Below are 25719 nucleotides of genomic sequence, written 5' to 3' on the forward strand. Positions count from 1 at the left end.
TTGAGGGCTGTGGTGAAAAAGTAAATATCCTCAGATCAAAACTGGAAAGAAGCCTTCTGAGAAACTACATTGCCATGTGTGAATGCAACTCACAGAGTTATACGTTCCTCTTCAAGTGTTCATTTTGCTAACACAGTTTTCTGGAAATCTGCAATGGGAATCTTCTGAACGAAATGAAGCTTACGGTGACAAAGGAAATATCCTCAGATTAATACTAGAAAGAAGCTTTGTTAGAAACTTCTTGGTGATGTGTGAATTCATCTCTCAGAGTTACACTTATGTTTCATGCTGCAGTCCATTATCACTGTTTTTGAGGAATCTGAGAAGGACTTCTATGGATCGCATTGAGGCGTACACTGATAAAGGAAATATCCTTAGTTCAAAACGTGAAAGAAGCTTTCTGAGAAACTTCTTTCTGATCTGTGAATTCCTCTCACAGGGTTACAGCTTAGTTCTCAGGAAGCAGTTTGCTAACACTCTTTTTGTGGAATCTGCAAAGTGATATTTTGGAGCCAATAGAAGCCCATGGTGAAAAAGGATATATCCTCAGATAATAACTAGAGAGAAAATTACTGAGAGATTGCATTCTGATGAGGGACTTCATCACACAGAGTTCCACCCTTCCCTTCTTGGAACAGTTTACTAACTCTGTTATCTTGTGTTCTGCAAAGTGATATTTGGGAGCCCATTGAGGGCTATGGTGACAAGGAAATATCCTCAGGTCAAAACTGGAAATAAGCCTTCTGAGAAAGTGCATTTCGATGTGTGAATACAACTCACAGTTTTACACGTTTCTCTTCAGTGTTATGTTTGCTAACACAGTTTTCTGGAAATCTGCAATGGTATACTTCTGAACGCAATGAAGCTTACGGTGACAAAGGATATATTCTCAGATGAAGACTAGAAAGAAGTTTTGTTAGAAACTTCCTGGTGATGTGTGAATTCATCTCACAGAGTTACACTTATGTTTCATGCAGCAGACCATTATCACTGTTTTTGAGGAACCTGAGAAGGACACCTTTGGATCGCAGTGAAGCCTAGGCTGATAAAGGAAATATCATCAGTTCAATCAGTGAAAGAAGTTTTCAGAGAATCTTCTTTGTGATCTGTGAATTCCTCTCACAGTGTTACAGCTTAGTTCTCAGGAAACTGTTTACTTACACTCTTTTCGTGAAATCTGCAAAGTGAAATTTGGGAGCCCTTAGGGGCCCATGGTGAAAAAGGATATATCCTCAGATAATAACTAGAGAGAAGCTTACTGAGAGATTGCTTTGTGATGTGTGACTTCATCACACAGAATTCCACCCTTGCCTTATTGGAACACTTTGCTAAGTCTGTTATCTTGTGTTCTACAAAGTGATATTTGGGAGCTCATTGAGGGCTATGGTGAAAAAGGAAATATCCTCAGATCAAAACTGGAAAGAAGCCTTCTGAGAAACTGCATTTCGATGTGTGAATGCAACTCACAGAGTTACACGTTTCTCTTCAGTGTTCAGTTTGCTTACACAGTTTTCTGGAAATCTGCAATGGGATACTTCTGAACACAATGAAGCTTACGGTGACAAAGGAAATATCCTCAGAATAAAATTAGAAAGAAGCTTCGTTAGAAACTTCTTGGTGATGTATGAATTCATCTCACAGATTTACACTTATATTTCTTGCAGCAGTCCATTATCACTCTTTTTGAGGAACCTGAGAAGGACTTCTTTGGATCACATTGAGGCCTATGCTGATAAAGGAAATATCATCAGTTCAAAACGTGAAAGAAGCTTTCTGAGAAACTTCTTTGTGATCCAGCTATTATGTGAGGATATATCCTTTTTCACCATCGGCCACTATGGGCTCGGAAATATCACTTTGCAGATTCCACGAAAACAGTGTTAGCCAACTGCTTCCTGAGGTCCAAGCTGGAACTCTATGAGATGAATTCACATATCCCAAAGAAGTCTCTCAGAAAGCTTCTTTCACGTTTCGAACTGATGATATTTCCTTTATCAACGTCGTCCTCAATGTGATCCAAAGAGGCACTTCTCTGGTTCCTCAAAGATAGCGTTATAGGGCACCTCCAAGTAATATAAGTGTAACTCTGTGAGTTGAATTCACACATCACGAAGAAATTTCTAAGAAAGTTTCTTTCTAGTTTTCATCCGAGGACATTTCCTTTGTCAACGTAAACTTCTTTAGGCTAAGAAGTATTCCATTGCAGATTTTCAGACAACTGTGTTAACAAACTGATCACTGAAGAGAAACGTGTAAGTCTGTGAGTTGCATTCACACATGGCAATGCAGTTTTTCAGAAGGCTTCTTTCCAGTTGTCACATGAGGATATTTCCTTTTTCACCATAGCCCTCAATGAGCTCCCAAATATCACTTTGCAGAATCCACGACAAGAGTGCTTGAAAAGTGTTCCAAGAAGGGAAGGGTGGAACTCTGTGTGATGAAGTCACACATCGGAAAGCAATCTCTCAGAAACCTTCTCTCTAGTTATTATGTGAGGATATATCGTTTCTCACCATGGGCCCCTAAGGGCTCCCAAATATCACTTTGCAGATTACAGGAAGAGTGTTAGCAAACTGCTTACTGAGGTCTAAGCTGCAACTCTGTGAGATGAATTCACAGATCACAAAGAAGTGTCTAAGAAAGCTTCTTTCACGTTTTCAACTGATGATATTTCCTTAATCAACCTAGGCTTCAACGCGATCCAAAGAAGCACTTCTCAGGATCCTCAAAGACAGTGTTAATGGACTGCCCCGTGAAACATAAGTGTAACTCTGTGAGATGAATTCACACATCACCAAGAAGTTCTAAGAAATCTTCTTTCTAGTTTTCATCTGAGGATATTTCCTTTCTCACCGTAAGCTTCATTGCGCTAAGCAGTATCCATTGCAGATTTCCAGAAAGCTGTGTAGGCAAACTGATCACTCAAAAGACACGTGCAACTCTACGAGTTGCATTCACACAGGCAATGAAGTTTCTCTGAAGGCTTCTTTCCAGTTTTCATGTGAGGATATTTCCTTTTTCACCATAGCCCTCAATGAGCTCCCAAATATCACTTTGCAGAATCCACGATAAGACTGTTAGCAAACAGTTCCAAGAAGGGGAGGGTGGAACTCCGTGTGATGAAGTCACACATCAGAAAGCAATCTCTGAGAAACCTTCACTCTAGTTATGTGAGGGTATATCCATTTTCATCATGGGCCCCTATGGGCTCACAAATATCACTTTGCAGATTCCACGAAAAGAGGTTTTGCAAACTGCTTCCTGACGTCTAAGCTGGAACTCTGTGAGATGAATTCACAGATCACAAAGGAGTTTCTCAGAAAGCTTCTTTCACGGTTTCAACTGATGATATTTCCTTTATCAACGTAGGCCTCAATGCGATCCGAAGAAGCCCTTCTCAGTTTCCTCAAGAGAATGTTAATGGACTGCTCCACGAAACATAAGTGTAACTCTGTGAGATGAATTCACGCATCACAAAGAAGTTTCTAAGAAAGCTTCTTTCTAGTTTTCATCTAAGCATATTTGTTGGTCACCGTAAGCTTCATTCCACTAAGAACTATCCCATTGCAGATTTCCAGAGAACTGTGTTGGCAAACTGATCACTGAAGACAAACGTGTAACTCTGTGAGTTGCATTCACACACGCAATGTAGTTTCTCAGAAGGCTTCTTTCCACTTTACATCTGAGGCTATTTCGTTTTTCTCCATAGCCCTCAATGAGCTATCAAATATCACTTTGCAGAATCCACGACAAGAGTGTTAGGAAACTGTTCCAGGAAGGGAAGGGTGGAACTCTGTGTGATGAAGTCACACATCAGAAAGCAACCTCTCAGAAAGCTTCTCTCTAGTTATTATGCGAGGATATTTCCTTTATCACTGTGGGCATCTAGGGGCTCCCAAATATCACTTTGCAGGTTCCACGAAAAGCGTGTTAGCAAACTGCTTCCTGAGGTCTAAGCTGGAACTCTGCGAGATTAATTCACAGATCAGAAAGAAGTTTCTCAGAAAGCTTCTTTCACGTTTTCAACTTATGATATGTCCTTTATCAACGTAGATCTCAGTGCGATCCAAAGAGGCCTTCTCAGGTTCCTCAAGACAATGTTAATGGACTGCTCCACGAAATATAAGTGTAACCCTGTGAGATGAATTCACACATTGCCAAGAAATTTCTAAGAAAGCTTCTCTCAAGTTTTCATCTAAGGATATTTCTTTGTCACCGTAAGCTTCATTGAACTAAGAAGTATCCCATTGCAGATTTCCAGAAAATTTTGCTAGCAAACTGATCACTGAAGAGAAACGTGTAACTCTGTGAGTTGCATTCTCACATGGTAATGCAGTTTCTCAGAAGGCTTCTTTCCAGTTTTCATGTGAGGATATTTCCTTTTTCACCGTAGCCCTCAATGAGCTATCAAATATCACTTTGCAGAATCCACGACAACAGTGTTAGCAAACTGTTCCAGGAAGAGAAGGGTGGAACTCTGTGTGATGAAGTCACACATCAGAACGCATCCTCTCACAAAGCTTCTCTCTAGTTATTATGTGAGGATATTTCCTTTATCACTGTGGGCCCCTAAGGCTCCCAATATCACTTTGCAGATTCCACGAAAAGAGTGTTAGCAAACTGCTTCCTGAGGTCTAAGTTGTAACTCTGTGAGATGAAATTCCAGATCCCAAAGAAGTTTTTCAGAAAGCTTTTTTCACGTTTTGAACTGTTGATATTTCCTTTATCAAGGTATTCCTCAATGGGATCCAAAGAAGCACTTCTCAGGTTCCTCAAAGACAGTGTTAATGGGCTGCTCCACGAAGTATAACTGTAACTCTGTGAGATGAATTCACACATCAACAAGAATTTTCTAGGAAAGCTTCTTTCTAGTTTTCATCAGAGAATATTTCCTTTGTCATCGAAAGCTTCACTGCGTTCAGAAGTATCCCATTGCAGTTTTAAAGAAAACTGTGTTAGCAAACTGATCACTGAAGAGAAACGTGTGACGCTGTGAGTTGCATTCACACATCGAAATGCAGTTTCTCAGAATGTTTCTTTCCAGTTTTGATCTGAGGATATTTCCTTTTTCACCATAGACGTCAATGAGCTCCAAAATATCACTTTGCAGAAAACAAGATAACAGAGTTAGCAAACTGTTCCAAGAAGGGAATCGTGGAACTCTGTGTGATGAAGTCACACATCAGAAAGCTATCTCTCAGTTAGCTTCTCTCTAGTTATTATCTGAGTATATATCCTTTTTCACCATGGAACACTAAGGGGCTCCCAAATCTCACTTTGCAGATTCCACGAAAAGAGTGCTAGCACACTGCTTCCAGAGGACTAAGCTGGAACATTGTTAAGGGACTGCTCCACGAAACATAAGTGTAACTCTGTGCGGCGAATTCACAAATCACGAAGAAGTTATTAAGAAAGCTTCTTTCTGGTTTTCCTCTAAGGATATTTCCTTTTCACCGTAAGCTTCTTTGCCCTAAGAATCATCCCATTGCAGTTTTCCAGAAAACTGTGTTAGCAGACTGATCACTGAAGAGAAACGTGTAACTCTGTGAGTTGCATTCACACATGGCAATGCAGATTATCAGAAAGCTTCTTTCCAGTTTTCATCTGAGGATATTTCCTTTTTCACCGTAGCCCTCAATGAGCTATCAAATATCCTTTTGCAGAATCCACGACAAGGGTGTTAGCAATCTGTTCCAGAAAGGGAAGGGTGGAACTGTGTGTGATGAAGTCACACATCAGAAAGCAACCTCTCAGAAAGCTTCTCTCTAATAATTATGAGAGGATACATCTTTTATCACCGTGGGCCCCTAGGGGCTCCCAAATATCACTTTGCAGATTCCACGAAAAGAGTATTAGCAAACTGCTTCCTGAGGTCTAAGCTGCAACACAGTGAGATGAATTCACAGATCAGAAAGAAGTTTCTCAGGAAGATTCTTTCACGTTTTCAACTGATGATATTTCCTTTATCAACGTAGGCCTCAATGCGATCAAAAGAAACCCTTCTCAGGTTCCTCAAAGACAATGTTAATGGACTGCTCCACGAAGCATAAGTGTAACTCTGTGAGATGAAATCACACATCACCAAAAAGTTTCTAAGAAAGCTTCTTTCTATTTTTAATCTGAGGATATTTCCTTTCTCTCCATTAGCTTCATTGCGATAAGCAGTATGAACTGCAGATTTCCAGAAAACTGTGTTAGCAAACTGATCACTGAAGTGAAACGTGTGACTCTGTGAGTTGCATTCACACATGGCAATGCAGTTTCTCAGAAGCCTTCTTTCCAGTTTTGATCTCAGGATATTTCCTTTTTCACCATAGCCCTCTATGAGCTCCCGCATATGACTTTGTAGAATCCACGACAATAGTGTTAGCAAAATGTTCCAAAATAGGAAGGGTGCGACTCTGTGTGATGAAGTCACACATCGGAAAGCTTCATCTCAGAAAGCTTCTCTCTAGTTATTATGTGAGGATATTTCCTTTTCCACCATGGCCCCCTATTGGCTACCAAATATCACTTTGCGGATTTCACAAAAAGAGTGTTAGCAAACTACTTCCTGAGGTCTAAGTTGTAACTCTGTGAGATGAATTCACAGATCCCAAAGAAGTTTCTCAGAAAGCGTCTTTAACCTTTTGAACTGATTTTATTTCTTTATCAACGTAGCCCTAAATGCGATCCAAGAAGCACTTCTCAGGTTCCTCCAAGTCAGTGTTAATGGGCTGCTCCACCAAACATAAGTGTAACTCTGTGAGATGAATTCACACATCACCAAGAAATTTCTAAGAAAGCTTCTCTGTAGTTGTCATCTAAGGATATTTCTTTGTCACCGTAAGCTTCATTGCACTAAGAAGTATCCCATTGCAGATTTCCAGAAAACTGTTAGCAAACTGATCACTGAAGAGAAACGTGTAAGTCTGTGAGTTGCTATCACACATGGCAATGCAGTTTCTCAGAAGGCTTCCTTTCAGTTTTGATCTGAGGATATTTCCTTTTTCGCCATAGCCCTCAATGACCTCCCAAATATCACTTTGCAGAATCCAAGACAAGAGTGTTAGCAAACTGTTCCAAGAAGGGAAGGGTGGAATTCTGTGTGATGAATTCACACATCGGAAAGCAACCTCTCAGAAAGCTTCTCTGTAGTCATCATGTGAGGTTATTTCCTTTTTCACCGTGGGCCCCTATGAGCTCCCAAATTGCACTTTGCAGATTCCTCGAAAAGAGTGTTAGCAAACTGCTTAATGAGATCTAAGCTGCAACCCTGTGCGATGAATTTACAGATCAGAAAGAAGTTTCTCAGAAAGCTTCTTTCACGTTTTCAACTGATGATATTTCCTTTATCAACGTAGGCCTCAGTGCGATCCAAAGAAGCCCTTCTCAGGTTCCTCAAAGAAAATGTTAATGGACTGCTCCACGAAACATAAGTGTAACTCTGTGAGATGAATTCACACATCACCAAGAAGTTTCCAACAAAGCTTCTTTCTACTTTTCATCTGCGGATATTTCCTTTGTCACCGTAAGCTTCATTGCCTTCAGAAGTATCACACTGAAAATTTCCAGAAAACTGTGTTAGCAAACTCATCACTGAAGAGAAATGTGTAACTCTGTCAGTTGCATTCACACATGGCAATGCAGTTTCTCAGAAGGCTTCTTTCCAGTTTTGTTCTGAGGATATTTCCTTTATCACCATAGCCGTCAATGAGCTATCAAATATCACTTTGCAGAATCCACGACAAGAGTGTTAGCAAACTGTTCCAGGAAGGGAAGGGTGGAACTCTGTGGGATGAAGTCACACATCAGAAAGCAACCTCTCAGAAAGCTTCTCTCTATTATTATGTGAGGATATTTCCTTTATCACCGTGGGCCCCTAGAGGCTCCCAAATATCACTTTGCAGATTCCACGAAAAGAGTGATAGCAAACTGCTTCCTGAGGTCTAAGTTGTAACTCTGTGAGATGAAATCCCAGATCCCAAAGAAATTTCTCGGAAAGCTTCTTTCACGTTTTGAACTGATGATATTTCCTTTATCAACATAGTCCTCAATGAGATCCAAAGAAGCACTAGTCAGTTTCCTCAAAGACAGTGTTAATGGGCTACTCCACGAAATATAAGTGCAACTCTGTGAGTTGAATTCTCGCATCAGGAAGAAGTTTTTAAGAATGCTTCTTTCTAGTTTTCATCAGAGGATATTTCCTTTGTCACCATAAGCTTTATTAGGCTAAGAAGTATTCCATGGCGTATTTCCAGAAAACTGTGTTAGCAATTTGATCACTGAAGAGCAACGTGTAACTCTGTGAGTTGCATTCACACATGACAATGCAGTTTCTCAGAAGGCTTCTTTCCAGTTATCATGTGAAGATATTTCCTTTTTCACCATAGCCCTCAATGAGCTACCAAATATCACGTTGCAGAATCCACGACAAGAGTGTTACCATACTGTTCCAAGAAGGGAAGGGTGGAACTCTGTGTGATGAAGTCACACATCAGAAAGCAGTCTCTCAGAAAGTTTCTCTCTAGTTATTATGTGAGGATATATCATTTTTCGCCATGGTCCCCTATGGGCTCCCAAATATCACTTTGCAGATTCCAAGAAAAGAGTGTTAGCAAACTGCCTCTTGAGGTTTAAGCTGGAACTCTGTGAGATGAATTCACAGATCAGAAAGAAGTGTCTAAGAAAGCTTCTTTCACGTTTTCAACTGATGATATTTCCTTTATCAACGTAGGCCTCAATGCGATCCAAAGAAGCCCTTCTCAGGTTCCTCAAAGACAGTGTTAATGGACTGCTCCATGAAACATAAGTGTAACTCTGTGAGACGAATACACACATCACCAAGAAGGTTCTAAGAAAGCTTCTTTCTAGTTTTCATCTAAGACTATTTCTTTGTCACTGTAAGCTTCATTGCACTACGAAGAATCCCACTGCAGATTTCCAGAAAACTGTGTTAGCAAAGTGATCACTGAAGAGAAACGTGTAACTCGGTGATTTGCATTAACACATCGCAACGCAGTTTCTTAGAAGGCTTCTCTTCAGTTTTGATCTGTGGATATTTCTTTTTTCACCATAGCCCTCAAAGAGCTCCCAAATATCACTTTGCAGAATCCACGACAAGAGTGTTAGAAAACTGTTCCAAGAAGGGAAGGGTGGAACTCAGTGTGATGAAGTCACACATCGGAAAGCAACCTCTCCGAAATCTTCTCTCTAGTTATTATGTGAGGATATTTCCTTTTTCACCATGGGCCCCTATTCGCTCCCAAATATCACTTTGCAGATTCCACGAAAAGAGTGTTAGCATACTGCTTCTTGAGGTCCAAGCTTGGAACTCTGTGAGGTGAATTCACAGATCACAAAGAAGTTTCTCGGAAAGCTTCTTTCACGTTTTCAACGATTGATATTTCCGTTATCAACGTAATCCTCAATGCGATGCAAAGAAGCCCTTCTCAGGTTCCTCAAAGACAATGTTAATGGACCACTCCACGTAACCTAATTGTAACGCTGTGAGATGAATTCACATATCACCAAGAAGTTTCTAACAAAGCTTCTTTCTAGTTTTCCTCTAAGGATATTTCTTTGTCACCGTAAGCTTCATTACGCTAAGAAGTATCCCATTGCAGATTTCCAGAAAACTGTGTTAGTAAACTGATCTTTGAAGAGAAACCTGTAACTCTGGAGATGCATTCCACATGGCAATGCAGTTTCTCAGAAGGCTTCTTTCCAGTTTTCATCTGAGGATATTTCCTTTTTCGCCATAGCCCTCAATGAGCTATCAAATATCACATTGGAGAATCCATGACAAGAGTGTTAGCAAACTGTTCAGGAAGGGAAGGGTGGAACTCAGAGTGATGAAGTCACACATCAGAAAGCAACCTCTCAGAAAGCTTCTCTCTAGTTATTACGTGAGGATATTTCCTTTATCACTGTGGGCCCCTAGAGGCTCCCAAATATCACTTTGCAGATTCCAAGAAAAGAGTGTTAGCAAACTGCTTCCTTAGTTATAAGTTGTAACTCTGTGAGATGAATTCATAGATCCCAAAGAAGTTTCTCAGAAAGCTTCTTTTAATTTTTGAACTGATGATATTTCCTTTATTAAGGTAGTCCACAATGCGATCCAAAGTAGCACTTCTGAGTTTCACAATGACAGTGTTAATGGGCTGCTCCACGAAATATAAGCGTAACTCCGCAAAGTGAGATTTGGGAGCCCATAGGGGCCCATGGTGAAAAAGGATATGTCGTTTCTCATCAAAGCCCTCAATGAGCTCCCAAATATCACTTTGCAGAACACAAGTTAGGAAACTTAACACTGAGGAGAAACGTGTAATTCTGTGAGTTGCATTCACACATCGAAATGCAGTTTTGAATATGTCGTTAACTCTGTCATCTTGTGTTCTGCATTCACACATCGAAATGCAGTTTCGGATATGTCAATAACGCTGTTATCTTGTGTTCTGCAAAGTGATATTTGGGAGCTCATTGAGGGCTATGGTGAAAAAGGAAATATCCTCAGATCAAAACTGCAAAGAAGCCTTCTGAGAAACTGCATTTCGATGTGTGAATGCAACTCACAGAGTTACAGGTTTCTCTTCAGTGTTCATTTTGCTAACACAGTTTTCTGGAAATCTGCAATGGATACTTCTGAACGTAATGAAGCTTATGGTGATGAAGGAAATATCCTCAGATGAAAACTAGAAAGAAGACTTGTTAGAATCTTTTAGGTGATGTGTGAATTCATCTCACAGAGTTACACTTATGTTTCATGCAGCAGTCCATTATCACTGTTTTTGAGGAACCTGAGAAGGACTTCTTTGGATCGCATTGAGGCCTACGCTCAAAAAGGAAATATCATCAGTTCAAAACGTTAAAGAAGCTATCTGGGAAGCTTCTTTGTGATCTGTGAATTCCTCTCACAGAGTGACACCTTAGTTCACAAGAAGCAGTTTGCTAACACTCTTTTCGTGGAATCTGCAAAGTGAAATTTGGGAGCCAATAGGGGCCCATGGTGAAAAAGGATGTATCCCCAGATAATACCTACAGAGAAGCCTACTGCGAGAATGCTTTCTGATGTGTGACTTCATCACAGAGAATTCCACCCTTCCCTTCTTGGAACAGTTTGATAACTCTGTTATCTTGTGTTCTGCAAACTGATATTTAGGAGCTCATTGAGGGCTATGGTGAAAAAAGAAATATCCTCAGATCAAAACTGGAAAGAAGCTTTCTGAGAAACTGCATTTTGATGTGTGAATGCTACTCACAAAGCTACACGTTTCTCTTCAGTATTCATTTTGCTAACACAGTTTTCTGAAAATCTGCAATGGGATACCTCTGAATGCAATGAAGCTTATGGTGACAAAGGAAATACTCTCAGATGAAAACTAGAAAGAAGCTTTGTTAGAAACTTCTTGGTGATGTGTGAATTCATCTCACAGAGTTACACTTATGTTTCATGCAGCAGTCCATTATCTCTGTTTTTGAGGAAAATGAGGAAGATTTCTTTGGATTGCATTGAGGAATAGGCTGATAAAGGAAATATCGACAGGTCAAAGCGTGAAAGAAGCTTTCTGAGAAACTTCTTTGTGATCTGTGAATTTCTCTCACAGAGTTACAGCTTAGTTCTCAGGAAGCAGTTTGCTAACACTCTTTTCGTGGAGTCTGCAAAGAGAGATTTGGGAGCCCTAAGGGGACCATGGTGGAAAAGGATATATCCTCAGATAATAACTAGGGAGAAGCTTACTGAGAGATTGCTTTCTGATGTGTGACTTCATCACAAAGAGCTCCACCGTTCCCCTCTTGGAACAGTTTGCGAACTCTGTTATCTTGTGTTCTGCAAAGTGATATTTTGGAGCTCATTGAGGGCTATGGTGAAAAAGGAAATATCCTCAGATCAAAACTGGAAAGAAGCCTTTTGAGAAACTGCATTTTAATGTGTGAATGCAACTCACAGAGTTACACGTTTCTCTTCAGTGTTCACTTTGCTAACACAGTTTTCTGGAAATCTGCAATGGATACTTCTGAATGCAATGAATCTTACGGTGACAAAGGAAATATCCTCAGATGAAAACTAGAAAGAAGCTTTGTTAGAAAATTCTGGGTGATGTGTGAATTCATCTCACACAGTTACACTTATATTTCAAACAGCAGTACATTATCATTTTTTGAGGAAGCTGAGAAGGACGTCTTTGGATCGCATTCAGGCTTACGCTGATAAAGGAAATTTCATCAGTAGAAAACGTGAAAGGAACTCTCTGAGAAACTTCCTTGTGATTTGTGAATTCCTTTCACAGAGTTACAGCTTAGTTCTCAGGAAGCAGTTTGCTAACCCTCTTTTCGTGGAACCTGCAAAGTGAGATTTCGGAGCCCATAGGGGCCCATGGTGAAAAAGGATATATCCTCAGATAATTACTAGAGAGAAGCTTACTGAGAGATTCCTTTCTCATGTGTGACTTCAGCACACAGAGGTCCACCCTTCCCTTCTTGGTACAGTTTGCACACTCTGATATCTTGTGTTCTGCAAAGTGATATTTGAGAGCTCATTGAGGGCTTATGGTGAAAAAGGAAATGACCTCTGATCAAAACTGGAAAGAAGCCTTCTGAGAAACTGCATTTCGACGTGTGAATGCAACTCACAGAGTTACACGTTTCTCCTCCGTGTTCAGTTTGCTAACACAGTTTTCTGGTAATCTGCAATGGGACATTTCTGAACGCAATGAGACTTCGGTGATAAAGGAAATATCCTCAGATGAAAACTAGAAAAAAAGTTTGTTAGAAACTTCTTGGTGATGTGTGAGTTCATCTCACAGAGTTCCACTTATGTTTCATGCCGAAGTCCATTATCACTGTTTTTGAGTAACCTGAGGAGGAAGTCTTTGGATCGCATCGAGGCCTACGCTGATAAAGGAAATATCATCAGTTCAAGTGAGAGAAGCTTTCTGAAAAACTTCTTTGTGATCTGTGAATTCCTCTCACAGAGTTGCAGCTTGGTTCTCAGGAAGGAGTTTGATAACACTCTTTTCGTGGAATCTGCAAAGTGAGATTTGGGAGCCCTTACCGTCCCATGGTTAAAAACGATATATCCTCAGATAATAACTAGAGAGAAACTTACTGAGAGATTGCTTTCTGATGTGTTACTTCATCACACAGAGTTCCACCCTTCCCTTCATGGAACAGTTTGCTAACTCTGTTATCTTGTGTTCTGCAAAGTGATATTTGGGAGCTCATTTAGGGATATGGTAAAAAAGGAAATTTCCTTCAGATCAAAGATGGAAAGATGCCTTCTGAGAAACTGTATTTCGGTGTGTGAATGCAACTCACAGAGTTACACGTTTCTCTTCAGTGTTCAGTTTTCTAACACAGTTTTCTGGAAATCTGAAACGGGATACTTCTGAAGGCAATGAAGCTTACAGTGACAAAGGAAATATCCTCAGATGAAAACTAGAAAGAAGCTTTGTTAGAAACTTCTTGGTGATGTTTGAATTCTTCTCACAGAGTTACACTTATGTTTCTTGCAGCAGTCCATTATCACTGTTTTTGAGGAATCTGAGAAGGACTTCTTTGGATCGCATTGAGGCTTACGCTGATAATGGTACTATCATCAGTTGAAAACGTGAAAGAAGCTTTCTGATAAATCTCTTTGTGATCTGTGAATTCCTCTCAGAATTACAGCTTAGTTCTCAGGAAGCAGTTTACTAACACTCTTTTCGTGGAATCTGCAAAGTGAGATTGGGAGCCCTTAGCGGCCCATGGTTAAAAAGGATATATCCTTAGATAATTACTAGAGAGAAGCTTACTGAGAGATTGCTTTCGGATGTGTGACTTCATCACACAGAGTTCCACCCTTCCCTACTTGGAACACTTTGCTAACTCTGTTACCTTGTCTTCTGCAAAGTGATATGTGGGAGCTCATTGAGGGCTATGGTGAAAAAGGAAATATCCTAAAATCAAAACTGGAAGGAAGCCTTCTGAGAAACTGCATTTCGATGTTTGAATGCAACTCACAGAGTTACAAGTTTCTCTTTAGTGTTCATTTTGCTGAAACAGTTTTCTGGAAATCTGCATTCAGATGGTTCAGAACACAGTGAAGATTACGATGTCAAAGGAAATATCCTCAGATGAAAACTAGAAAGAAGACTTGTTAGAAATTTTAGGTGATGTGTGAATTCATCTCCCAGAGTTACACTTATGTTTCATGCAGCAGTCCATTATCACTGTTTTTGAGGAACCTGAGAAGGACTTCTTTGGATCGCATTGAGACCTACACTCAAAAAGGAAATATCATCAGTTCAAAACGTTAAAGAAGCTATCTGGGAAGCTTCTCTGTGATCTGTCAATTCCTCTCACAGAGTGACACCTTAGTTCTCAAGAAGCAGTTTGCTAACACTCTTCGTGGAATCTGCAACGTGAGATTTTGGAGCCAAAAGGGGCCCATGGTGAAAAAGGATGTATCCCCAGATAATACCTAGAGAGAAGCTTACTGAGAGATTGCTTTCTGATGTGTGACTTCATCACACAGCGTTCCACCATTCCCTTCTTGGAACGGTTTGCTATCTCTGTTATTGTGTGTTCTGCAAAGTGATATTTGGGAGCTCATTGAGGACTATGGTGAAAAAGGAAGTATCCTCTGATCAAAACTGGAAAGAAGCATTCTGAGAAACTGCATTTCGATGTGTGAATCCAACTCACAGAGTTACACGTTTCTCTTCACTGATCAGTTTGCTAACACAGTTTTCTGGAAATCTGAAAAGGGATACTTCTGAATGCAATGAAGCTTACGGTGACAAAGGAAATATCTTCAGATGAAAACTAGAAAGAAGCTTTGTTAGAAACTTCTTGGTGATTTGTGAATTCATCTCACAGAGTTACACCTATGTTTCATGCAGTAGTCCGTTATCACTGTTTTTGATGAACCTGAGAAAGTTTTCGTTGGATCGCATTGAGGCCTACGCTGATAAAGGAAATGTCATCAGTTCAAAACGTGAAAGAAGCTTTCTGGGAAACCTTCTTTGTGACTTGTGAATTCCTCTCACAGAGTTACATCTTAGTGCTCAAGAAGCAGTTTGCTAACACTCTTTTCGTGGAATCGGCAAAGGGATATTTTGGAGTCCCTTTGGGGCCCATGGTGAAAAAGAAAATATGCTCAGAGAATAACTAGAGCGAAGCTTACTGAGAGATTGCTTTCTGATGTGTGACTTCATCACACAGAGTTCCACCCTTCCCTTCTTGGAACAGTTTGCTAACTCTGTTAACTTGTGTTCTCAAAGTGATATTTGGGAGTCCATTGAGGGCTATGGTGAAAAGGAAATCTCCTCAGATCCTAACTGGAAAGAAGCCTTCTGAGAAACTGCATTTCGATGTGTGAATGCAACTCACAGAGTTACACGTTTCTCTTCAGAGTTCAGTTTGCTAACACAGTTTTCTGGAAATCTGTAAAGGAATACTTCTGAACGCAATGAAGCTTACGGTGAGAAAGGAAATATCCTCAGATGAAAACTAGAAAGAAGCTTTGTTAGACACTTCTTGGTGATATGTGAATTCATCTCACAGAGTTACACTTGTGTTTCATGCAGCAGTCCGTTATCAGTGTTTTTGAGGAACCTGAGAAGGAATTCTTTGGATCCCATTGAGTCCTACGCTGATAAAGGAAATATCATCTGTGCAAAACGTGAAAGAAGCTTTCTGAGAAACTTCTTTGTGATCTGTGAATTCCTCTCACAGGGTTACAGCTTAGTTCTCAGGAAGTAGTTTGCTAACACTCTTTTCGTGGAATCTGCAAAGTGAGATTTGGGAGCCCATAGGGGTCCATGGTGAAAAAGGAAATACCCTCAGATAATAAATAGAGAGAAACTTACTGCGAGATTGCTTTCTGATGTGTGACTTCATCACACAGAGTTCCTATTTTCCCTTCTTGGAACAGTTTGCTAACTCTGTTATCTTGTTGTCTGCAAAGAGATATTTGGGAGCTCAATGAGTGCTATGCAGAAAAAGGAAATATCCTCGTATCAAAATTGAAAAGAAGCCTTCTGAGAAACTGCTTTTCGATGCGTGAATGCAACTCACAGAGTTACACGTGTCTCTTCAGTGTTCAGTTTGCTAACACGTTTTTGTGGAAATCTGCAATGGGATACTTCTGAACGCAATGACGCTTACTATGACAAAGGAAATATCTTCAGATGAAAACTAGAAAAGAGCTTTGTTAGAACATTCCTGGTGATGTGTGAATTCATCTTTCAGAGTTACATTTATGTTTAATGCAGCAGTCCATTATCACTGTTTTTGAGGAACCTGAGAAGGACTTCTTTGGATCGCATGGAGGCCTATGCTGCTAAAGGAAATAACAGCAGTTCAAAAGGTGAAAGCATAATTCTGAGAAACTTCTTTGTGATCTGCGAATTCCTCTCACAGAGTTACAGCTTAGTTCTCAGTAAGCAGTTTGCTAACACTCTTTTCGTGGAATCTGCAATGTCAGATTTGGGAGCCCATAGGGGATCATGGTGAAAAAGGATATATCCTCAGGTAATAACTAGATAGAAGCTTACTGAGAGATTGCTTTCTGATGTGTGACTTCATCACACAGCGTTCCACCATTCCCTTCTTGGAACGGTTTCCTATCTCTTTTATTCTGTGTTCTGCAAAGTGATATATGGGAGCTCATTGAGGACTATGGTGAAAAAGGAAGTATCCTCTGATCAAAACCGGAAAGAAGCCTTCTGAGAAACTGCATTTCGATGTGTGAATCCAACTCACAGTGTTACACGTTTCTCTTCACTGATCAGTTTGCTAACACAGTTTTCTGGAAATCTGTAAAGGGATACTTCTGAACGTAATGAAGCTTATGTTGACAAAGGAAGTATCCTCAGATGAAAACTAGAAAGAAGCTTTGTTAGAAACTTCTTGGTGATGTGTGAATTCATCTCACAGAGTTACACCTATGTTTCATGCAGTAGTCCGTTATCACTGTTTTTGATGAACCTGAGAAAGTTTTCATTGGATCGCATTGAGGCCTACGCTGATAAAGGAAATGTCGTCAGTTCAAAACGTGAAAGACGCTTTCTGGGAAACCTTCTTTGTGATTTGTGAATTCCTCTCACAGAGTTACAGATTATTTCTCAAGAAGCAGTTTGCTAACACTCTTTTCAGTGGAATCGGCAAAGTGAGATTTTGGAGTCCCTTTGGGGCCCATGGTGAGAAAGAAAATATGCTCAGATAATAACTAGAGCGAAGCTTACTGAGAGATTGCTTTCTGATGTGTGACTTCATCACACAGAATTCCACCCTTCCCTTCTTGGAACAGTTTGCTAACTCTGTTAACTTGTGTTCTGCAAAGTGGTATTTGGGAGCTCTTTGAGGGCTATGGTGAAAAAGGAAATCTCCTCAGATCCTAACTGGAAAGAAGCCTTCTGAGAAATTGCATTTCGATGTGTGAATGCAACTCACAGGGTTACACGTTTCTCTTCTATGTTCAGTTTGCTAAAACAGTTTTCTGGAAATCTGCAATGGGATACTTCTGAACGCAATGAAGCTTAAGGTGACAAAGGAAATATCGTCAGATGAAAACTAGAAAGAAACTTTGCTATAAACTTCTTGGTGAAGTGTGAATTCATCTCACAGAGTTACACTTATGTTTCATGCAGCAGTCCATTATCACTGTTTTTGAGGAACCTGAGAAGGAGTTCTTTGGATCGCATTGAGGCCTACGCTGAGCAAGGAAATATCCGGAGTTCAAAACGTGAAAGAATCTTTCTCGGAAACTTCTTTGTGATCTGTGAATTCCTCTCACAGTTTTACAGCTTAGTTTTCAGGAAGCAGTTTGCTAACACTCTTTTCGTGGAATCTGCAAAGTGAGATTTGGAAGCCCAAAGGAGCCCATGGTGAAAAAGGATATATCCTCAGGTAATAACTAGAGAAAAGCTTACTGAGAGATTTCTTTCTAATGTGTGACTTCATCACATAGAGTTCCACCATTCCCTTCTTGGAACTGTTTGCTAACACGCTTGTCTTGGATTCTGCAAATTGATATTTGATAGAGTTACACTTTTCTCTTCAGTGATCAGTTTGCTAACACAGGTTTCTGGAAATCTGCATCGGGATACTTCTTAGTGCTATGAAGCTTATGGTGACAAGGAAATATCCTTCGATGAAAACTAAAAAGAAACTTTCTTAGAACCTTCTTGGTGATGTGTGTATTCGTCTCACAGAGTTACACTTATGTTTCGTGGAGCAGTCCATTAAAACTGTCCTTGAGGAACCTGAGTATTGCTTCTTTGGAGCGCATTGAGGACTACGTTGATAAAGGAAATATCATCAGTTGAAAACGTGAAAGAAGCTTTCTGAGAAATTTCTTTCTGATCTGTGAATTCATCTCACAGAGTTCAGCTTAGATCTCAGGAAGCAGTTTGTTAACACTCTTTTCGTGGAATCTGCAAAGTGATATTTGGGAACATATAGGGACCCATGGTTAAAAGGAAATATCCTCACATAATAACTAGAGAGAACGTTTCTGAGACGTTGCTTTCTGGTGTGTGACTTCATCACACAGAGTTCCACCCTTCCCTTCTTGGAACAGTTTGCAAACACTCTTGTCGTGGATTCTGCAAAGTGATAGTTGGGAGCTCATTGAGGGCTATGGTGAAAAAGGAAATATTCTCACATGAAAACTGGAAAGAAGTCTTCTGAGAAACTGCATTGCCATGTGTGAATGCAACTCACAGAGTCACATGTTTCTCTTCAGTGATTAGTTTGCTAACACAGTTTTCTTCAAATCTGCAATGGGATACTTCTTAGTGCAATGAAGCTTACAGTGACAAAGAAATATCCTTAGAAGAAAAGAAGAGAAAAGCTTTCTTAGAAACTTCTTGGTGATGTGTGAATTCATCTCACAGAGCTACACTTATGTTTCCTGGAGCAGTCCATTAACACTGTCTTTTAGCAACCTGAGAAGTGCTTCTTTGGATCGCATTGAGTACTACGTTGATGAAGGAAATATCATCAGTTGAAAACGTGAAAGAAGCTTTCTGAGAAATTTCTTTCTGATCTTTGAATTCATCACACAGAGTTCAGCTTAGACCTCAGGAAGAAGTTTGCTAACACTCTTTGCATGGAATCTGCAAAGTGATTTTTTGGGAACGCATTGGGGCCCATGGTGTAAAGGAAATAAACTCACATAATAACTAGAGAGAAACTTTCTGAGAGGTTGCTATCCGATGTGTGACTTCATCACACAGAGTTCCACCCTTCCCTTCCTGGAATAGTTTGGTAACACACTTGTCGTGGATTGTGCAAAGTGATATTTGGGAGCTCATTGAGGATTATGGTTAAAAAGGAAATATCCTCACATAAGAACTGGAAAGAATCCTTCTGAGAAACTGCGTTTCGAGGTCTGAATGCAACTCACAGACTTACACGTTTCTCTTCAGTGATCAGTTTCCTAACACAGTTTTCTCGAAATCTGCTATGGAATAATTTTGAGCCTAATGAAGCTTACAGTGGCAAAGGAAATATCCTCTGATGAAAACTAGAAAGAAGCTTTCTTAGAATCTTCTTCGTGATGTGTGAATTCAATTCGTAGAGTGACACTTATATTTGGTGGAGCAGCCTATTAACACTGTCTTTAAGGAAACGGAGAAGTGCTTCTTTGGATCGCATTGAGGGCTACGTTGATATAGGAAATATCAACAGTTCAAAACGTGAAAGAAGCTTTCTGAGAAACTTCTTTGGGATCTGTGAATTCATCTCACAGTGTTACATCTTAGACCTCAGGAAGCCGTTTGCTATCACTCTTTTCGTGGAACCTGCAAAGTGATATTTGGGAGACCCTAGGGGCCCACGGTGATAAAGGAAATATCCTCAAACAATAACTAGAGAGAAGCTTTCTGAGAGACTGCCTTCTGATGTGTGACTTCATCACACAGAGTTCCACCCTTCCCCTCCTGGAACAGTTTGCTAATACTCTTGTCGTGGATTCTGCAAAGTGATATTTGATAGCTCATTGAGGGCTATGGTAAAAAAGGAAATATCCTCAGATGAAAACTGCAAAGAAGCGTTCTGAAAAACTGCATTGCCATGTGTGAATGCAACTCACAGAATTACACGTTTCTCTTCAGTGATCAGTTTGCTAACAAATTTTTCTGGAAATCTGCAATGGGATACTTGTTAGTGAAATGAAGCTTGCAGTGACCAGGAAATAACCTTAGAAGAAAAGAAGAAACAAGCTTTCTTAGAAACTTGGTGGTGATGTGTGAATTCATCACAGAGAGCTACACTTATGTTTCGTGGAGCAGTCTATTAACACTGTCTTTGAGGAACCTGAGAAGGGATTCTTTAGATCGCAATGAGGTCATCGTTGATAAGGGAAATGTCATCAGTTGAAAACGTGAAAGAAGCTTTCTGAGAATCTTCTTTCTGATCTGTGAATTCATCTCACAGTGTTCCAGCTTAGACCTCAGGAAGCAGTTTGCTGACACTCTTCTCGTGGAATCTGGAAAGTGATATTTGGGAGTCCATAGGGGCCCATGGTGAAAAAGGATATATACTCACATAATAAGTAGAGAGAAGGTTTCTGAGAGATTCCTTTCTGATGTGTGACTTTATCACACAGAGTTCCACCCATCCCTTCCTGGAACAGTTTGCTCACACTCTTGTGGTGGATTTTGCAAAGTGATATTTGGGAGCTCATTGAGGGCTATGGTGATAAAGGAAATATCCTCAAGTGAAAACTGGAAAGAAGCCTTCTGAGAAACTGCATTGCCATGTGTGAATGCAACTCGCAGAGTTACACATTTCTCTTCAGTGATCAGTTTGCAAACACAGTTTTCTGGAAATCTTCAGTGGGATATTTCTTATTTCAACGAAGCTTACGGTGACAAAGAAATATCCTTAGACGAAAATTATAAAGACGCTTTCTTAGAACCTTTTTGGTGATGTTTGAATTCGTCTCACATAGTTACACTTATGTTTCGTGGAGCAGTCCGTTAACACTGTCTTTGAGCAAACTGAGAAGGGCTACTTTGGATCGCATTGAAGACTACGTTGATAAGGGAAATATCATCAGTTCAAAACGTGAAAGAAGCTTTCTGAGAATCTTCTCTGGGATCTGTGAATTCATCTCACAGAGTTCCAGGTTAGACCTCAAGAAGCAGTTTGCTAACACTCTTTTCATGGAATCTGCAAAGTGAAATTTGGGAGCACATAGGGGCCCATGGTGGAAAAGGAAATATCCTCACATAATAACTAGAGAGAAGCTTTCTGAGAGGTTGCTTCCCGATGTGTGACTTCATCACTCAGAGTTCCACCCTTCCATTCTTGGAACAGTTTGCTAACACTCTTTTCGTGGATTCTGCAAAGTGATATTTGGGAGCTCATTGAGGGCTATTGTGAAAAAGGAAATATCCTCAGATCAACATTGGAAAGAAGCCTTCTGAGAAACTGCATTGCCATGTGTGAGTGCAACGCACAGAGTGACACGTTTCTCTCCAGTGATCAGTTTACAAGCAAAGTTTTCTTTAAATCTGCAGTGGGATACGTCTTAGTGCAATGAAGCTTACGGTGGCAAAGAAATATCCTCAGAAGAAAACCTGAAAGAATTTTTCTTAGAAACTTCTTGGTGATGTGTGAATTCGTCTCACGGAGTTACACTTATGTTTCATGGAGGACTCCATTAACACTGTCTTTGAGCAACCTGAGAAGGGCTTCTTTGGATCGCATTGAAGCCTGAGTTGATAAAGGGAATGTCATCAGTTGAAAACGTGAAAGAATCTTTCTGAGAAACTTCTTTCTGATCTGTGGATTCATCTCACGGAGTTCCAGGTTAGACCTCCAGAAGCAGTTTGCTAACACTCTTTTCGTGGAATCTGCAAAGTGATATTTGGGAGCCCATAGGGGCCCATGGTGAAAAAGGATATATCCTCACATAAAAACTATAGAGAAGCTTTCTGAGTGATTGCTTTCCGATGTGTGACTTCATCACACAGAGTTCCACCGTTCCCTTCTTGGAACAGTTTGCTAAAACGCTTGTCGTGGATTCCGCAAAGTGATATTTGGGAGCTCATTGAGGGCTATGATGAAAAAGGAAATCTCCTCAGATCAAAAATGGAAAGAAGCCTTTTGAGAAACTGCATTGCCATGTGTGAATGCAACTCATAGAGTTACACGTTTGTCTTCAGTGAACAGTTTGCTAACACAGTTTTCTGGAAATCTGCAATGGAATTCTTCTTAGCCTAATGAAGCTTATAGTGAAAAAGGAAACATCCTCTGACGAAAACTAGAAAGAAGCTTTCTTAGAAACTTCTTCGTGATGTGTGAATTCAACTCACAGTGTTACACTTATATTTCGTGGAACAGCCCATTAACACTGTCTTTGGGGAACCTGAGAAGTGCTTCTTTGGATTGCATTGAGGAGTACCTTGAAAAGGAAATATCATCAGTTGAAAACGTGAAAGAAGCTTTCTGAGAAACTTCTTTGGGATCTGAGAATTCATCTCACAGAGTTACAACTTAGACCTCAGGAAGCAGTTTGCTAACACTCTTTTCGTGCAATCTGCAAAGTGATATTTGGGAGCCCCTGGAGGCCTACGGTGATAAAGGAAATATCCTCACATAATAACTAGAGAGAAGCTTTCTGAGAGATTGCTTTCTCATGTGTGACTTCCTAACACCGAGTTCCACCCTTCCCTTTTTGGAACACTTTGCTAACACTGTTGTCGTGGATTCTGCAAAGTGATATTTGATAGCTCATTTGGGGCTATGGTGAAAAAGGAAATATCCTCAGATGAAAACTGGAAAGAAGCCTTCTGAGAAACTGCATTTCAGTTGTGCGAATGCAACTCACAGATTTACACGTTTCTCTTCAGTGATCAGTTTGCTAACACAGGTTTCTGGAAACCTGCAATGGATACTGCTTAGCGCAATGAAGCTTACGGTGACAAAGGAAATATCCTCTGATGAAAACTAGAAAGAATCTTTCTTTGAAACTTCTTGGTGATGTTTGAATTCATCTCACAGAGTAACAGTTATGTTTCGTGGAGCAGTCCATTAACACTCTCTTTGAGGAACCTGAGAAGTGCTTCTTTGGATCACATTGAGGACTACCTTGACAAAGGAAATATCATCAGTTCAACACGTGAAAGAAGCTTTCTGAGAAACTTCTTTGGGATCTGTGAATTCATCTCACAGAGTTCCAGCTTAGACCTCGGAAGCAGTTTGCTAACACTCTTTTCGTGGAATCTGCAAAGTGATATTTGGGAGCCCATAGTGGCCCATGGTGAAAAAGGAAATATCCTCACATAATAACTAGAGAGAATCTTTCTGAGAGGTTTCTTTCTGATATGTGACTTCATCACACAGAGTTCCACCCTTCCCTTCTTGGAACAGTTTGCTAACAATCTTGTCGTGGATTCTGCAAAGTGATATTTGGTGGCCCATAGGGGACCATGGTGGAAAAGGATATATCCTCACATAATAACTAGAGAGGAGGTTTCTGAGAGAATCCTTTCTGATGTGTGACTTCATCACACAGAGTTCCACCCTTCTCTTCTTGGAACAGTTTGCTAACCCTCTTGTCGTGGATTCTGCAAAGTGATATTTGGGAGGTCATTGAGGGCTATGGTGATAAAGGAAATATCCTCAGATCAAAACTAGAAAGAAGCGTTCTGAGAAACTGCATTCATATGTGTGAATGCAACTCACAGAGTTACACGTTTCTCTTCAGTGACCAGTTTGCTAACACAGTTTTCTGGAAATCTGCAGTGGGATGCTTCTTAGTGCAATGAAGCTTACGGTGACAAAGAAATGTCCTTAGATGAAAACTAGAAAGAAGCTTTCTTAGAAACTTCTTCGTGACGTGTGAATTCAACTCAGAGTTACACTTATATTTCGTGGAGCAGTCCATTAACACTGTCTTTGATGAACTTGAGAAGTGCTTCTTTGGATCACATTGAGGCCTCTGTTGGTAAAGGAAATATCATCAGTTGCAAACGTGAAAGAGGCTTTCTGAGAAACTTCTTTGGGATCTGTGAATTCATCTCACAGAGTTCCAGCTTAGACCTCGGGAAGCAGTTTGCTAACACTCTTTTCGTGGAATCTGCAAAGTGATATTTGGGAGCCCATAGGGGCCCATGGTGAAAAAGGAAATATCCTCACATAGTAACTAGAGAGAATCTTTCTGAGAGGTTTCTTTCCAATAGGTGACTTCATCACACAGAGTTCCACCCTTCCCTTCTTGGAACAGTTTGCTAACACTCTTGTCGTGGATTCTGCAAAGTGATATTTGGTGGCCCATAGTGGACCATGGTGGAAAAGGATATATCCTCACATAATAACTAGAGAGGAGGTTTCTGAGAGAATCCTTTCTGATGTGTGACTTCATCACACAGAGTTCCAGCCTTCTCTTCTTGGAACAGTTTGCTAACCCTTTTGTCGTGGATTCTGCAAAGTGATATTTGGGAGGTCATTGAGGGCTATGGTGAAAAAGGAAATATCCTCACATCAAAACTAGAAAGAAGCGTTCTGAGAAACTGCATTCATATGTGTGAATGCAACTCACAGAGTTACACGTTCCTCTTCAGTGACCAGTTTGCTAACACAGTTTTCTGGAAATCTGCAGTGGGATACTTCTTAGTGCAATGAAGCTTACGGTGACAAAGAAATATCCTTAGGTGAAAACTAGAAAGAAGCTTTCTTAGAAACTTCTTCGTGATGTGTGAATTCAACTCAGAGTTACACTTATATTTCGTGGAGCAGTCCCTTAACACTGTCTTTGATGAACTTGAGAAGTGCTTCTTTGGATCGCATTGAGGCCTCCGTTGATAAAGGAAATATCATCAGTTGGAAACGTGAAAGAGGCTTTCTGAGAAACTTCTTTGAGATCTGTGAATTCATCTCACAGAGTTCCAGCTTAGACCTCAGGAAGCAGTTTCCTAGCACTCTTTTCGTGGAATCTGCAAAGTGAGATTTGGGAGCCCACAGGGGCCCATAGTGAGAAAGGATATATCCTCACATAATAACTAGAGAGAAGGTTTCTGAGAGATTGCTTTCTGATGTGTGACTTCAACATACAGAGTTCCACCCTTCCCTTCTTTCAACAGTTTGCTAACACTCTTGTGGTGGATGGTGCAAAGTGATATTTGGAAGCTCATTGAGGGCTATGGTGAAAAAGGAATTATCCTCACATGAAAACTGGAAAGAAGTCTTCTGAGAAACTGCATTGCCATGTGTGAATGCAACTCACAGAGTTACATGTTTCTCTTCAGTGATCAGTTTGCTAACACGGTTTTCTGGAAATCTGCAATGGGATACTTCTTAGTGCAATGACGCTTATGGTGACAAAGAATTATCCTCAGATGAAAACTAGAAAGAAGCTTTCTTAGAACCTTCTTGGTGATGTGTGAATTCGTCTCACAGAGTTACACTTATGTGTCGTGGAGCAGTCCATTGACACTGTCTTTGAGGAACCTCAGAAGGGCTTCTTTAAATAGCATTGAGGCCTACGTTGATAAAGGAAATATCATCAGTTCAAAACGTGAAAGAAGCTTTCTGAGAAACTTCTCTGGGATCTGTGAATCCATCTCACAGAGTTACAACTTAGACCTCAGGAAGCACTTGGGTAACACTCTTTTCGTGGAATCTGGAAAGTGATATTTGGGAGCCCATAGGGACCCACGGTGATAATGGAAATATCCTCACATAATAACTAGAGAGAAGCTTTCTGAGAGGTTGCTTTCTGATGTGTGAGTTCATCACACAGAG

Source organism: Rhinopithecus roxellana, chromosome 3 (assembly GCF_007565055.1).
Source record: "Rhinopithecus roxellana isolate Shanxi Qingling chromosome 3, ASM756505v1, whole genome shotgun sequence".
NCBI classification, from domain to species: Eukaryota; Metazoa; Chordata; class Mammalia; order Primates; family Cercopithecidae; genus Rhinopithecus; species Rhinopithecus roxellana.